The following is a 17,893-nucleotide window of genomic DNA, read 5'->3' on the forward strand; positions in this document are numbered from 1 at the left end:
TTAGTATATCCTTGATCTCCAAACCTCACTTTAAGCTCTTCTTCTTTACTGCCACCCAGTTAACCCATACTGAACCTAGCTCATCCAACATACAAGGCACAAAGGCAACAACCTTACAATATATTTCAATATATTTCATAACCCGTTGCTAGAATTTCTTAAAATCTAATCCTTTATTCTACACCATTCACTTTATTCACAATGGTTCTGCTTCTCTGAACCAACCATGAGTAACTGTTTCTTCTACCATATTTTACATCATTTGTATCATATTGTGTTATGATTTGTATGCTTTTTTGCTGAAAGTTATATCAAACATTTACCCTTTGGAATAAAACTTCTCACAACATTTACCCTTTGGAATAAAATGTTAATTGCCATTTATTATTCCATTATATAGCTCAATCATGGCTTTTTCTAATGATTCCACAACTGTCAATATTAAGATGAATCCAACTATGGCAGTTACAAATAATTCTAAGATAAATATAAATATATTTACACATTTCTGATTATTTTATTCGGATAAATTCCTAGATGTGGAATCACCACACCAAAGAAACATTTTAAGTTTATACATATTGCCTAACTGCCTTCTAGAAATAATGTTTCTATTTACACTTCCAAATAAGTGTGCATTTCATTGCACTGATTATCCTTTCCCCATCTTAGTTGATATTAGGTAAAGTTATATGATAAATATAGCTGATGTATATTGGATGCTTACTACATTTTTGGTTAAGTACTTAATATGCATTATTTTTTTAATCCTCAAAATACTATCAATAGAGATCGATTATATAATCTTTCCATAAAGAAACAGATTTAATCAGTAACAAAGTGTTTATAACAGTGCCTACCATATACCAAGAACTTTATAAGTATTTGCTCTTATTTTCAAGTAACTTGCCCAATGACACCTCTTATAAAGTAGAGCTAATATTCAAATACAGGTCTGCATCATCAAATTTCCAGCCTTCCCAGAAGATCTGATAATTGTATAAATTTGCATTGCTTTGAATTACTGGTAAGGTCGAAACTGTTCCTATGCCTATTCATGATAAAATCATAAGGCTAAATATTTGAAAACTTGCAAGAAAAACTGAGAAAGGTAAACTTTTTTATTATTATGTTTATCATTAATATGTTTATTAGTGATAATTTATATACTCACATCAGTTTCCATTCCAATCTTATTACTCATGGATCCCTAAACCAGATACAGTGCTAAGTATGGTTTTCCCTAAGGCTTTCTCTGTAACATCAGAATTAAGTCCCCTCCAAAAGCTTAAAATAAAATGTTCGGGATGCCTGGGTGGCTCAGCAGTTGAGCGTCTGTCTGCCTTTGGCTCAGGGCATGATCCTGAAGTCCCAGGATTGAGTCCCACATCTGCTCCCCATGAGGAGCCGACTTCTCTCTCTGTCTAGGTCTCTGCCTCTCTCTGTGTGCCTCTCATGAATAAATAAATAAAATACTTAAATAAAAATAAACAAATAAATAAATATAATGTTCTATTTTCTATTATAATAGCCCAGTATATATATAACATGATACCAGGAATTCACTAGTATAATTAGAAAATCATTTAACAGTATACTGGAAGGACACTACAAACTATTCATATTTAGGATAATCTGACATCATAAAAATAAAAATGACAAAAATGTTTTGGAACTAGACAGAAGTAGTTGTAGAACACTGTGAATATACAAAACGCTGCTCCCTTGTTCACTTTAAAATAGTTAACTTCAGGTTAGCTGAATTTCACCTCAAAAAAGCTTAAGCCTTTGGGGATCCCTGGGTGGTTCAGCGGTTTAGCGCTGCCTTTGCCTTTGGCCCAGGGCGTGATCCAGGAGTCCCGGGATCAAGTCCGGCGTCGGACTCCCTGCATGGAGCCTGCTTCTCCCTCTGCCTGTGTCTCTGTCTCTGCCTCTGTCTCTGTCTCTCTCAAGAATAAATTTTTTAAAAAATCTTAAAAAAAAAAAAGGTTTAAGCCTTTAATGCTTACGATAAATGTTGGACAAACATGTAAATTACAAGCACAGTAACTAGGCCAATAAATTATTCTTTAACATTTTATCAGGTGTTTTATATCTAAGCAAAGTAAAAATTCAATTCTTATTTGTCTCTCTCATGACTGGATTTAAAAATATTCATCCATCACAAGGTGGTACTTCTCCTTGGAAATTCATTCCCTCTTTAAAGTTTAACAGAGTATATCAGTCATTAGAACCTGAACTAGAGTCACATTCAATCAAACTTCAACAAATTAGTTTGAGAAAGCATTCTAAATCAAATTCTTATAGCTGACCAGAAGCTCTCTTACTTCAATAAGCAGAATATCCCAAAATTTCAGTTGTCTTCTCAATTTATATTAATGTGGTTATGAATATATAAATGTTCTAATATCCAAACATTTTATAGTTACTGATACTCTAAAGCCACAAAATTAACACTAGTCCTCCTCAGACTTTATTGAAGACTAAAATAGTTAAAAGTCTGATTTCCTCAAGTAGGATTGTATCATTGAAATAATATATTTCCTTTGTATATCATTGTCTTAAGAGGAATGCAAAGGTACCTATGCAAATACCTGATCATGTTATTTCCTGCAAAAAATTTATCAACAGATTAAGCAACTTTCAGAATAAAATTAAATTGTAGCTTAGCAGAGAAAGTTTTCATAAACTGGCTCTACAACTCCAGCTTCGTCCCTTGCCATTGCTCCTCAGTCTTTCTTCTCTAACCATATGAGCTTTCTCTTCTCACAGCCCCTCATTATATAAGTGCCTTCTCTACGTCACCACAATACAAAACTAACTGTTCATCACTCCCATTACCTTTAAAACTCCTTGAAGTTAGGGATTATGCTTTTTCTGATTTCTATACTTAGTACCTGGCACAAAAATCAAAGGCTGTTATAAAATGAAAGTATGAATATCCATTATTAGGGTCTAAAATACTATGGCTTGTTTTTCCTACATAATGGCAAAAAGGGAAATTTATATTGGGCTATATTTTGCTTTACTCTTTAAAATTACAATGCAGTCATATTAGTAACATAAATAGATAATAATTTTGTAGATTTTTTTTTTAAATCTAGTTCTTTAGGTATAAATTTAGTCTGATTACCATGGAAGCTCAGGATCAGCTCTGTCCTATCTGCCCTACTAAAATGGAGCATTACTGCAATAAATATTTTTAAGTCCTAAAAGCAGATTTTGCTTTAACTAGAAAAATACAACATCATTTTGTAAATGAGGAAATGAACTGAGAGGTAAAGTTATGTCAAATCACCCAGCTAATTGGTGGGCAAGTTTGGTACACCCACATTCCCTTAATGTTGATGCTTACAGCTTCAATATAATTTTATTTCCATTTCAACCTCATAGGCAAACCAGGCAATGCAATTCATAGCACTTTTCTCTTTTTCCCAGTTATCAATCTAGTGAGTACTTCGATCCTTAATGTTTGCTATATTTAACTGGTTCCTTTAAGATCTGGCCTGTGACTTAACACAATTCCTTCTCCCTATCATAAACATTTAATGAATATCTACATTTGCTGCATATTAAATACCTCTAAGTCGTTCCACTGGGAAGAAGGGGAAATTGGGAGACACACGAGTAACACTAACACAGTCCCTTCTTTCAGAGTGCTCTACAATATTATTTACAATCTGGTAAAGTAGTCTTATCTTTTTTAAATTATGATTTTTTTGGGTGCCTGAGAGGCTACGTTGGCTAAGTATCCCATTAGTGATTTCGATTCAGGTCATGATCTCGGGGTCATGAGATTGAGTCCTGCATCTGGCCCTGCCCTTAGCATGGAATCTGCTTTTTGCTCTCCCTCTGCTTCTCAACTTGCCTCATGCATACTCATTCTCTCTCTCTTTAAAATAAATAATAAAATTATTTTTAAAAATTATGATTTTATAAATACATAGTATTAGAAATATCTAATTACTTTCCATTATTAAAAGATACCTTATTTGTCCCACTAGAAGATAAGGTCTATGAGGGCAAAGATTAATTAGTCTCTTTGGTTCACTGATGTACTCTAAGTGCGTAGAACAGGGCCTCTAATAAGAGGTACTTAAATATTTGTTGAGTGCATGAATGATACAACTATTAGGATCCAAGTAGTAGGATGCAAGTAATGTTTCCAACAATGGAGTGACAAAATATGTAAAACTTTCCTTACCCTAATGTGTGTGCCTAACATCCAATCTTTTATTTCACTGGCCATTTACTGAGACCTTGCATTGAAGAAAACTAAAATTAGTTCACAGATGGATATACTATTTAACATCATGCCCTACCCAACCACACTAAACCCTAGTAAATCTGCCAAGAAAAGAAACCGACAAGGGCTTCTATTTAGAGCTCTCTTTTCAAGTATAGAGGGTCTCCAGCTGTTGTCCTTCTTTCTTGTAACAGATCAGAATTGCTATTATCATCATCATTTTACAGAATGAAGAATCGAAGCCGGTGAACGGTTGGTAGAGGGATTTATTCACAGAATTTCTATTCTTCCTCCCACATCACGCAGCCTTCTCTGATCCTTGGAGATTCTTCTCCCACAATCCTGGCTATAAATATAATCATTCTAGGTCCCCTCTTCTTGTTGCCCCCATAACAAGCACACAGGCTCTCTGATTTTTAAGGTTTTGCTATTAATTAATTCAGGGTAACAAAGAGAAGAGTACAAAAATAACAAATCTGGAGCTGTTACAACAATTCAGTGTTCAACATGTGTGTAAAAATGTCTATGCCTGGCACTAGATAAAAATCATAGCATCTTTCCAAGTCCTTACTGTGAGAATCCTGAGCCTTCAATTTACTGCTTCTCTTTTGAAAAATAAATGTGAGCGTTGCTAGGTTTCCAAAGTTTTCCCTCTGTACTACCATCCCTTCCATCCTCCCAGGACACAAAATATGTTACAGGGAGAAATACTGGGTACATCTCTACAAGTGAGAAATCTGCATTTCTGAGGACCTTCAGGCATTATATCACTCCTATGAAACTTTGACCCAGAGGGCGACTGCCTTAGATCACCTCCCCACAATGGGCTTTTCCCTTTTTATCGAACACACAGATCTCCAGCTCCTACTGTACATTTCCAAACATCTGAAGAACTCCTCAGTATCCAAACTAAAATCCTACTAGGGGTGCCTGGGTGGCTCAGTTGGTTATGGATCTGCCTTCAGCTCAGGCCATGATCCCTCCTAGGATCAAGCCCCAAACCAGGCTCACTGCTCAGCAAGGAGGGTTATGGATCTGCCTTCAGCTCAGGCCATGATCCCTCCTGGGATCAAGCCCCAAACCGGGCTCACTGCTCAGCAAGGAGTCTGTTTCTCCCTCTCTCTGCTTGCTGCTCTCCCTGCTTCTGCTCTGTCAAATAAATAAGTAAAATTTTATTTAAAAAATAAAAAATAAAAATCCCTACCATAAGTTCTCCTCCTAAATTCCCTTCCACTAGAACCTGTCCATCTCAATCTCCTTATTTTTGTTAATAACATCACTAACCTCCCCAAAATTTGTCTTAGGCCCATACTCAGGTCAGTTCACAATGTTGATACAATGGTATCAACATTGTTGATCTGGAAGGGTGTTCTAGATCTATACCCTTCCTTATAACGCCACCATCATCGCTTCTTGCCTCAACTACTGTAATTAAACCCCCTGGTATTCCTACCTCCAGGCTTAAACTCCTTTGCTGCACTTCTGTTCCAGATTCATATCCATAAAGAGGGCTTCTTCTCAATTTAGAATCACATACAAAATCCTTATCATGGCATTTAAGATCTCCATAATCTGTATTGATCTACCTTTACCAGTCTGTTCCTTAAACATTAAACCTTGGCAAATGTTCTCAGCTTTCCTACCTCTTATCTCTCTGCTTGGGTAGCATCCTTATGAGGAACTATCTTTCTTCTCCTATTCTCTTCCAACTGCTAATAACCTTTCAAATGATCACATCCTCAACATAAAAGGAAAAAGGCTGAGGCATATATCATTTATTGAACACATTCTCTCTAGTGCTTCACCAATTGTCTTAATCCCCACAAAAACATAATGGCTTAATATTGTATTTCTGAGAAAGGAATTGAGGAAACAGGGACAACAGAGCTTAGCCAAGATCATCTAAACAAGGAGGAATCCAAAATAACCCCATTGCATTCTATATTTTTTTTAATTTTATTTTTTATTTAGAAAGGGAAAGGGGGAGGGAGAGGCAGAGGGAAAAGACAGAATCTTAAGCAGGCTCCACACCCAGCATGGAGCCCAACACAGGGCTCCATCTCACAGCCCTGAGGTCATGACCTGAGCTGAAATCAAGAGTCAGATGCTTAACTGACTGAGCCACCCAGGTACCTCAGCATTCTGTATAGATATAGATATACAGATATACTTGGGGTTTTTTTTTTAGTTTTTTTTTTAGTTTTGTTGTTTTTTGTTTGTTTGTTTTTGTTTTAGTAAAACATGGCACAAGATGGACAAGCTTTATAGTCAGGATGCCTAGGTTCAAATTCCAGTAACTCCACTATCAGTCCGTGTGAACTCAGCATGTATTTGTAAGGTCTTCATTTCTCCATCTATAAGAGGGGGATAATTGTACTACTTACCACATGAATAACAGAATTACATGACATAATATAAAGTGCTTAAAATTATATTTGGCCCATAGTAAAAAAAAAAAAAAAAAATCAGCGTTATCTATTAGTACTGTTGTTATTTATATGTTATAATATGTAAACTGACAATATCAATTATATGTTCTCATTGTTTCCAAATCAACTTTTGGGTAAAAGCTTTGTAAAGCTTAACAATATAATTTTGATATATGCTCATAAATATTTGCAGAATACACGAATTTTTAAGCAATTATTAAACCATGCTTTATTAAAAGAAATGCACTTGTCTATTAGTTCTGTTTCCTCTTTTGAGAAAAGTAACAATGCTTACTAAACTTTCTTCCCTTTTTTGGGTCATATGAAACTACCATATGCAATGCCATATGATAGTAATATGTCAAATGGTACAAAACACTTTTTTGACTCAAACTCATTTGTCTTCTGTTAAACATTATTAACTCTCCGGTTTTAAAATGTCCAAAATGACACTTTTAATTTAAATATCAACCATTTTTAGGTCATAGCAACATGAAATAAATATACCATGATATCTGACCAAGCCACTTCATTTTATTACATCCTATGGGAAGAACTATAAAATGTAAAATGCTTTAACTCAAAGACATAAACTTATCATACCCTTAGTCCTGCCTTAACTTTGTTAAAATGAGTGCCTGAAAAATTTCTGATAAATATATCAAAAGAAGGGTGTTGGATGCTAGTAACAATTTAGGCCCCTCCCAAAATGCTTGAGAGAAATAAGCTTTAAACAAGGATAGATCCAAACCCTTCAGTATTAAACCTCACAAACCAAGATTATGTCCCTATGATTTACTATTACATCTGGAGACATCACACTGGTGGGCTCAAATAAACACAAGGTAAAAAATGTATATATATTAATAAAACAGTTGTCATTCCTGACACAGAAATAACCGGGCTTTTACTACCCAATCGTTTCAAAAACAAGTAAACAAACACCAACCAAAAAAAAAAAACCCTCTGAGGTTTAACTATGTAGCATTTTATTTCAACTAATTCCGACAATTCTTCCCTTACTCACAGATAATGTCATAGAATTAGTAAGTAAGTGGCAGAGCAACAACAACAAAAAAAAGACAAAAAACACTTTGAGGCTTAACTATGTAGCAGACATTTTATTTCAACTAATTCCGACAATTCTTCCCTTACTCACAGATAATGTCATAGAATTAGTAAGTAAGTGGCAGAGCTGAAGCCTGGACCCAAAGAAATCTGGGATCCACTGTTTTGCCATAATCCACAATAATATGATATGCATTTACATCTTCCTCTTCCTATACACATATTTAAAAAAAAAACAAACGAAAGCTTCATAAAATAATATTTAATCTTACTCCATAGGATGTCCTGATATGTTTTTTCCCCTTTCCAACGTCAATGAACTAAATTGATCCCAAAACCCATTAATAAATCCCCATGGGTTCCAAACTACAGCACTGCACTACTTTTTACCTTCTGTTTGAAATTCTTTTTAACAGCTACAAGTCCACTTTTGTGTCACTTTAGATGGCACTCCTCTCTTCAACCCACAAAAAACAGTCCTGAAATAGATAAAAACCCTTGAAAGCCCCTCCTTAAATCTTTTTTTTTTTTTTTTAAGATTTTATTTATTTATTCATGAGAGACAGAGAGAGAGAGGCAGAGACACAGGCAGAGGGAGAAGCAGGCTCCACGCAGGGAGCCCGAGGCGGGACTGGATCCCGGGACCCCGGGGTCACGACCTGGGCCGCAGGCAGGTGCTAAACCGCTGAGCCACCCAGGGATCCCACCCTTCCTTAAATCTTGAATTGACGTGCTCCTCTACTACAGCCCTCTGGAGGCACACCCATCTTATTTATACTGTATCAAAAAAACTGCAGATGTTCTTGGAGAACAACAGAGCATTGTTGAAGGGAGTGCGTCCCTTCACGGCTCCTGCTGCATCACACTGGGGAACATTTAACCCTCGGGCAAGTGTGGGGGCCGCAGAAACGGACCTCAGCAGCTGCCCACGGTGCTGAAACGGAGGCTGGAACCAATCATTTCGGAAGTGTATTCCTCCCAGGTGTGGACAGAACAGAGATATTCACCAGACACTAGCAGAAAACACTCCGTGGCTGCCTCTAAAGTTGGCTGAGTGCTCCTGGGATCGCTGGGTCCCCATGCCTGCCCTCCCCTCCCCTCCCTCCCCAAACGGGGGCAGAGTTCTTCGACCTCCGTGCGGGTCGACTCCCTCCCTGAGCGCCCTGGCAGGGCTGCTGGCTTTGAAAGGACAGGGACGTGGAGGTGTCCCTAGGAGAGTCCCGCCCCAGCTTCCAGCGGGGGATGGAGGCGGATGGAAGTCCAAGACGGCGACTGACCGCCCCTCCTCCCTTCCAAGGCTACACACGGTCCCCGCCGACTAGAGTCCAGCGATCTCGCCCGGGGACTCTGCGGCAGGCACCTGCCCGCGGGCAGCCCCGCAAACGTCCCCCCAGGCTGCTGCGCCGCAGGGTGGGAACGCGAGAGGCCAAGCAGGTAACAACTTCAGACACGTCCACACTCGAAGGATGCGCACAGGGGTTGGGGACAGCGGGAGTCTGCCCTCCGAGGAGGACACAGCGCGAGCGGCTGTTTGTTTTTCAACCTTTTGCAAAAAAAAAAAAAAAAAAAAAAAGGCTTATTTCCTCCGCACCCAGCCCGGGGGGAGGAGCGGCAGAGACTCAGCAGCGGGGCCGCCACCGAGAGGGCCGGCGAGGGGGTGTGTTCTCCAGGCCAGGCCCCGGGGGGCCGCGGGGGGGCGGTGACAGTCCCCAGCTCGGCTGCCGAGAGGCCACAGAGGCTCTTACCTGCAAGCCGGACCCCGCAGAACAAACAGGCTCGCCCACCGCGTCGCTGCGGGAGAAGTCCCTACCCCGACTTCATGACTGAACATCCGCACCGACCCCCGCGGCCGGAATCCGAGCCGGGAAGGCACCGCCGGGGCCAGGCGGAAGTCCCGCCCCCGCGCGCCTCATTGGCCGGCACCCGACCACAGAGGACAGCCATTGGCCCGCAGCGCTGTCCGCTGAGGCGCCTTCCCTCTCTCCCGCGGCGCCTGGCGGCTCGCTCCAGCCCGGCCCGGAGAGAAGCCCGGCTCGTGGAGTCGCGTTCTCGGCCGCGTGATCCCGTCTTCCCGGGAAGGGAAGGGAAGGGTAGGGAAGGGTAGGGTAGGGCGGGCTTCTGCAAAGGAGCCGCTTTGGGGCGCGGGGAGGGGGCAGGGCGGGCTAGGGCCGAAGGGGCGAGGACGGAACCGCCCGCCGACGCCCCCGGGAACGGTCGGGGTCGCGTCGCGGGAGACGCCGGCGGCCCCGAGGCTGAAGCGGGGACCCGGAGGCCCGGCCCGGAGCTGCTGACGTCAGCACTCGGCCTGCCACGCGCCATCCCCGGGACCCGGCGGAGGTCGCGCCGCGTGATCGAGCCCTAGGTCAGCCCTTTAAAAAAAAAAAAAAAAGAAAGGAAAGAAAAGAAAAAGAAAAAGAAAAGGCACCTCCTGCGATTAACCTTCTGCGTCCCGGGTACGCCGACCTTAAAGCAAACTGCTCTGAAACGTAAGAATTACCTGGATTGGAACAAGCCGCACTGATGAACCAGTGGTGGACTCAACCCCTTTATTTTTTTTTTTAAGGTTTTATTTATTTATTCATAAGAGGCACAGAGAGAGAGAGAGAGAGAGAGGCAGAGACCCAGGCAGAGGGAGAAGCAGGCTCCGTGCAGGGAGCCCGATGCGGGACTCGATCCCGGGACCCCGGGGTCACGCCCTGGGCCGAAGGCAGGTGCTCAACCGCTGAGCCCCCGGGGATCCCTCAACCCCTTTAAAGAGGCGGCGCGCCTTAGTGTGGAGAATGCCCGAAAGCCCCGAATTAGAACGCCAGCAAACCCAGATTCTGGTCCTGCTTCTTCAAAGTAAGGTGCCTTTAACCGACCCTTACAGGTTTCACGTTCTTACACCTTCTCTTTTAAACAAAGGAGGGGGCTAGAGAGGGTTATCAGGTAAAAACACCTGTGGAACAGCCCTGATGTAATTTGTCAGCCTGATTGCTCGGGGAGGGGGCATACCTGAGTGGCTGGGACACAGGAATGGGAGGAAAACTCCCTATTGTGTATGCTTTTGTGCCTTCTGGATTTTGAACCTCGTGATTATTATGTACTCGAAACTTAAACACACACACACACAAAAAATAATTACAGCAAAATAAAATTCAATAAAGTCCATGAAAGGTACTCTGCTCTGTTATGTGTCTTATGACTATATATACTACATATTCTAAGATCTTCAGCAGTGGTGAGGACAATAATGTATTGTCCTGCCTTTAAGGGAGTCATAAATAAAAATCAGAATCAGGAGGGAAGAGGAGGGAGGGAGGAGCTAACAAAATCAGAACTGGAAATATTACATAAAGGCTAGTGTAATTAATGTAAACATAATTACAATATCTCTAGAAGCGTTTCATCAAAGTATCTCAAGTTGGTTTTATGCTAAAACCGATATTTTTAATGACATCATGAAAAGCAAAAAAAAAAAAAATATATTGTCCATATCCTACACGTTGAAAAGGAAAGGGAAAAAAAAAAACAGCTTTGTTTATTCCTTAAATAAAAGCACCTTGAGTACAGGACCTTTTTTTTTTTTTTTTTTTTTAAGATTTATCTATTTATTTCAACGAGAGAGCATACAAGTAGGGGAAGGACAGAGAAACAGCAAGCAGATTTCCCCACTGAGCTCGGAGTCTGACTCACAGCTCCCTCCCAGAACCCTGAGATCAAACATTAGCTTAAATCAAGAGTCCGAGGCTCATAGAACCAAGCCACCCAGGTGCCCCGAGTACAGAACATTTTAATCTGACTTTATTCTTCTCTTCAGATCACTATAGGTGTAGTTCTCTCAACTATGAACAAGGTAACACGCTATTTTTACTGCATTTACGCAGAATTGTGCTACACCCTGCAGAAGCAATTGTTCTCCCCATTGTGCTGAATGAAGGCAAACTGGAAGAAAATAGATTGGGGAAATGTACCAGTTTTTTAAAGTACATTAGACAGTGAGATTGACGGATATCTTAGTTGTGGTTTTCAAGAACATGAAGGGTTAATATGGCACATGGTACTAATAGTTGCTAATTATCTCCTTTAAAAAAAAAAAAGAAAATGAGCTTTTAGGACTTAGTGCTTTTAGGGGCACCTATACATGCTCCTAAAAGTATAAACGAAAAAAAAAAAAAAGTATAAACAGCATGTGATATTGTAGCATTTCCTACCTCCAAAATACTGTAAGACAGCAACAACTAAAAAGAGAATACCCAAATAGCTTACTGTCTAAAATGGCTTAGAAGTCATTCTCCCTAAATAGTGACAAGAATGCAGGCAGTGTTTTAAGTGCTGAGATCAACTACAGACATTAAAATGACTCTAAATGTTATTATATTTAGAATCAGAAAAAAATGGGGCACCTGGGTGGCTCAGTCGGTTAGACATCTGCCTTCAGCTAGAGTCATGATCTCAGGTCCTGGGATTGAGCCCCAAGTCTCCCTCTCCCTCTGTCCCTCTCCTGCTTCTGCTCTCCATCTCTCTCTGTCTTGTGCTCACTCTTTCAAGTACATAAATAAAAATTTTTTTTTAAAAATCAGAAAAAAAATTTTAGAATCAAATAAAAACCTATTTTCATTTTGAACAGAGAATAAATGTATTACTGTGATAAAAGAAGGAAAGGAATCCATAAACAATCCATAGAAATTCATATATGTGGGAGGAGGCACATTTGAAGTACTGAAAAGAACTTCTAAAAACTATTTTAGGGAGTTTAGGGCCAAGGATTAGAAAAGACTCAATTTTTTTTTTTACCAAGTCCCAAACAAAAATTCATCTCGTAAGATAGTAAGTGAAAAGTTCAGAACACAAAAGAACATGTATCAGTCAGAAAGTTTTTTTCCACAAAGCTTATTTATTTTCAAAGGAATTGAAAAAGATTTTTTTTTTAAAGTCTATTGCAGGTTAAATGCCTTAAAAAACGATCTGGTCATTGTTTCCCTTGGGGTGAGTTGTCTCCCTTTCTTTATTTATGATGAATAACATACAATTTCAACTTTTCCTTTCTCATTTGGGACTGAGAAGCAATCTTCCTCTATTTGCTAACAAAATTATAAGCAAGCAAAAACTTATGTGACATAATGCTATATAAAGATGTAAGAACTCAGGAGTGTGAATTAAGGCCATCATTTTGGGAAACAATTTGGCATTATCTGGAAAGGCTGAAAAAGAACATTTTCTATGACACAAATTCCAGCCCAGGAAATATACCCTAAAGAAACACAAAATAAATTCAAATACAGGTATTATAATGAAATTTAAAAATCGAAGAAAAGCAAGTTCTGAAATTAAAAAATAATACAAAGGAATGGCAACTGACTTTCTCAGCAAAAAAAAAGAAACTGGAAGTCAATGAAGTAATATCTTCAAATACTGAAGTAAAATCATTGGAATTGTCAATCTAGAATTGTATGCAGGGTTAAGCTAGCATACATTTTTTTAAGATTTTATTTTTCATTTACTTGAGAGAGGGAGAGCATGTGTGTGCAAGAGAACAACCAGAAAGAGCATGGGGTGGAGGAGAATGAAGGGGGGGCCATGAGCAGCAGTGGGCACCAACGGGGGACGGGGTGGATAGGTACAGAGAGACAGACTCCTCACTGAGCCAGGAGCCCAATGCAGGATTCCATCTCAGAACCCTGGGATCAGGACCTGAGCCGAAGGCAGACACTGAACTAACTGACTGAGCCACCCAGGCACCCCAACCTATCATTTAAATGTGAATGCAAAGAGATTTTTATTGAAAGAACTGCTAAAGGATGTCTTCAAGAAGTCAAAAATTGAACCCAGAAAGAAGGGGGAGATGCAAGAACATATGGAGAGCCAAGAAATTGAATATAATTTTCAAACCAGTTGATACAAAAAAGGGAATAAAGCAAACATAATTACTCCATAGACTGGCAGGAAAGTTGAGGTGGGAAAGGAGCATAGGGTAGGTATATCGTACATGGCAAATATAACATGAGGCACAAGAAATATATCAATCACCTTCTAAAAAAGGTACATGGTATAAATGTGTCAGTTAAAAGGTTATCAGCTACATTCTTTTTAACAAGAAATAATAACTAAAACTCAAAGGACACCAAATGTTTGATAGTAAAAGGAAGGGGAAGATATACAAAGCAATTAACACCCGAAGAAAAGCTGGTATACCTTATTCTCAAGCCTTTCCAATCATTCCTTTCAATATTGCTATTTCCTATATCTAGCTTTTGATCTCCAGGTAATCAGTGCTTTCAAAATACTCCCAGACTTTTCCTTGCCCCACCCTAACCCCGACCTCCTAACTAATAATAACAGCTGTAGCAACCCTGTACTAAGTTTTTTTACATTATTTGGTTAATCTTCATGACAACCTTAGATCCTACTGTGTTTATTTTTACAGATCGGGAAACTATGGTTCAAAGAAATTAAATAGCTCATCCAAATTCATGCAGCTAGTGAAAAATGGAATAGACTTCTTGGGCTCTGGAACTGGGATGTGAATGCAAGTCCATCCATATCAGAGCCTGAGTTCTGAACTGAAATGATAAACAATAAGGTAGCCAACATAACATGAGAGAGAAGGCTCCAGGTTGGACCCGAATAACTCTCTTGGTGAACTTGGGCAAGTAATGCAATCTCTTGTTCCTCAGTTTTATCACGTTCTATCTCTGTATGGCTGTCCTGCCTCAGTAGCACCCCTTATCCAAGCCTATCCTTCATTCTCCAATACCTGAAATGTACCCGTCTTAGATCTCTAAAGATGTTTCCAGCTGTCATTTAGAACATTTTTAAACAAATGAATACGAGAGCATTAGTCTTCTTAAAGGTATATATCTTGCAGGTTAGCTTCCAAAACCACAATGCCTTAAATTAAAATTAAATTTTAAAGATTTTTATGTATTAATTTCAGAGAAAGAACATGTGAGCAAGAACAGGGGGGGGGGGGCAGAAGGAGAGGGAGAAGCCGGCTCCTGCCTGAGCAGGATGCCCAACGCAGGGCTCCATCCCAGGACCCCAGGTCATCACGTGAGCCAAAGCCAGGCACTTAACCGACTGAGCCATCCACGTGCCCTGAAAATAAAATTTTTGATACTACAATGAATGAGTGGAAACACTTGGGGGTCAGGAGAAACCTTCCTAGTATCCCTCAGCTATGACATTAGGCAGACTAGTGCTTTTCAAACATGATTACACATAGAAACACCTGGGCATTTGCTGAAATACAAATGCTGACTCAATAGGTCTCTGGTGGAGCCTGAGACTCCGAAGTTCCAGCCAAGTACCCAGGTAATGCTGTGATCTGCAGACCAAACTTGTAAATTATCTGTTCCTTTTACAGATTAAGTCCATCTCTTTAATCTATTGTTTCTTTTCATGTGTTTCTTTGCTAAATAGTAAGTTCAAGAAACTGTAAAATCTGATTTTTAATTCCCTCTTTGGTTGACCCAAGAGGGTATCCCTTACTTTTTTTGCAAACTATGCTATGCACTTACAAAGATATATTATAATGAACTCAACATATCTAGGTGTTTTAGGATTGTCCAAACCTGCATGATTTCTTTTCCAGTTAAAATTAAAATAACAATAAATTACTTTTAAAAAACTAAAACTGTACTTTAAATGAATCAGGAATAATATGAGGACAATATTGAGAATTAAGAATTCTACTTTCTTTTTTCAAACCTATTTTGATTCTCAAAAAACTGGCCTATTGCAAAAAGGTCCAACCTGGCACTACAGACAAATGCTTTTTGCGAAAGGTTACCAAGAACTACTCAGAAGTAGGAGACAACACAGTAAATCATCACACCTAATTTATATTCGAATTAGAGACTACTAGTTCTTAAACTTTCCATAGGTTAAGAAATGTGAAGCAAGGTTGGTGGTCAAAATAAGCTTGCATCTTTCATTTGCTAAAAATGATTTTTAATACTAACTTTTAAAAATTCATGAATTTTTAACTGAAAGTAGCTCACTTTACGTTTACTACTCTACAAATGAAAAATGCTTAAAGATATCAATCATATCTCAATAGATTATTTTGTTTATATATTTTATCATTTTCAAGAAAATTAGGGATTGCAAGATTAAAATCACGGTTTTGTAGGACTATTTCTTGTGGAAGTTTAAAGTATAATTTTCCTCTGATTTTCTTTATGTTAAATTGGGAAGCAGTTGACTCAAACTCTCCTTCTCTTTACAATTACTTTTTAAAAAATCTCCAAAGAGCTTTTATTTCCTTGCTATTTAGAATATGGTCCAGGGAGTTTGTTAGAACTGAAATCTCAGTCCCCACCTTATAACTACTGTGTTAGCAGGGCACCTGGGTGGCTCAGTGGTTGAGAATCTGCCTTTGGCTCAGGTGGTGATCCCAGGGGCCTGGAATCAAGTCCCCCATCAGGCTCCCCACAGGGAACTTACTTCTCCTTCTGCCTATGTCTCTGCCTCTTTCACTGTGTCTCTCATGAATAAATAAGTAAAATGTAAAAAACAAAAAAAACCTACTCTGTTAGAATCCACATTAAAAGGCTCATCAGGCGATTCAAATGCATATTTAGGCTTTCTTAGATGAAAACAACAGAACTCAATGACAAATTTTTAAAGTTATAAAAATAAAAGCATAATTGTATATTAAAAAGAGATGCTACAATGAGACACGACCTTGTCAGGATGACTAGTATCATAAAAGACAAGCAATAACTGTCAGCAAGGATGTAGAGAAAAGGAATGTCTTTTGTTGGTGGTATGTAAATTGCTGTTGGTAGAAATATAAATTGGTGCAACCACTGTGGAAAACAGTATTTTTTAAAAATTAAAAATAAAATTATCATATGATCCAGTAATTCCACTACTGTGTATTTACCCAAAGAAAATGAAAACACTAATTCAAAGAGATATATGCACTCCTATGTTCACTGTAGCATTATTTGCAATAGCCAAGTATGGAAACAAGCCAAGTGCCCATCAACAGATGAATGGATAAAGAAAATGTGGTATATATGATGGTATATATATATGATGTGGTGTATAAATATATGTATATTCAAACACATAAATACAATGAAATATTATTCAGCCATAGAAAAGAATGAAATCTTGACATTTGTGATAACATGGATAAACCTAGAGGGTATTATGATAAGTGAAGTTAGACAAAGAAAAATAAATACCATATGATATCACTTATATGTGAAATCCAAAAACAAAAAAAGACAAAACAAATGAAAAAACAAACAAACCAAATAGACTCAAATATAGAGAACAAACTAGTGATTTCCAGAGGAGAGGTGGGTAGGGGGATGGGTGAAATAGGTAAAGAGAATTAAGAGGTACAAACTTCCAAATATAAAATAAAAGTCACAGAGATAAAAGTATAGCATAAGGAATATACTCAATAATATTGTGAAAATGTGTATGGTGACTACACATTGCAGTGAGCATTGAGTAATGTATAGAATTGTCAAATCCCTATGTCGTACATCTGAAACGAATATAATATCATGTCAACGAACCTTTGATTAAAAAAAAAACAGGGAACCCTGGGTGGCGCAGCGGTTTAGCGCCTGCCTTTGGCCCAGGGCGTGATCCTGGAGACCCGGGATCGAATCCCACGTCGGGCTCCCAGTGCATGGAGCCTGCTTCTCCCTCTGCCTATGTCTCTGCCTCTCTCTGTCTCTCTCTCCGTGTGACTATCATAAATAAATAAAAATTTAAAAAAAAACATATTCCATCAGTTCTCTCTTAACACATCACCAATGAGCATTTTTCATACCAAAGCATATGCTCCTAAGGAACTTAAAGGACCATCAATCATCAATCATTCAGTATTCCTTTACAGTATTATTTACCATGTGACATAAAGTTCTATTTCTTCTTGTTTTGTATATATCATATAGCATGTATGACATGTATCAGTATATCATAAATCAGAAAATATTTTTAAATCAATGATAACATGTGATTATTTCAGAGTTTTTAAAAGGAACATAAACTAAGGGGTTAAATTGTAATAGGGAGAATGCCATAACTCTAAATGCGGAAATAAGAATCAAGTAACTAACTGATTTCCATCTATGAAATATATGAGAGATCCGAGGACTAAAATATTAGTCACTGATTGTGACATGGTTGTTTCCTTTTTCAC

General features: G+C 38.9%; 1 protein-coding gene across 12 annotated transcripts in view; it reads right to left on the minus strand.

Annotated features, from left to right (window-relative positions):
• RNF13 (ring finger protein 13) overlaps positions 1 to 17,893 on the minus strand; it is a 201,251-nt gene that overhangs the window by 143,549 nt on the left and 39,809 nt on the right. For 3 of the 12 annotated variants that reach the window (XR_012014739.1, XM_072792307.1, XM_072792298.1), the window contains exon 1: positions 9,489 to 9,646. The exons of 5 other annotated variants lie outside the window; for them this stretch is intronic. The gene's annotated coding sequence lies outside the window, so the exon portion shown is untranslated. Of the gene's footprint in view, positions 1 to 8,133; positions 8,223 to 9,488; positions 9,790 to 17,893 lie in introns of those variants that run through there. 4 more of the 12 variants (XM_072792304.1, XM_072792308.1, XM_072792300.1 and 1 more) reach the window with 3 other exon arrangements.

The sequence above is a fragment of the Canis lupus genome, chromosome 22 (assembly GCF_048164855.1).
Source record: "Canis lupus baileyi chromosome 22, mCanLup2.hap1, whole genome shotgun sequence".
Lineage (NCBI taxonomy): Eukaryota > Metazoa > Chordata > Mammalia > Carnivora > Canidae > Canis > Canis lupus.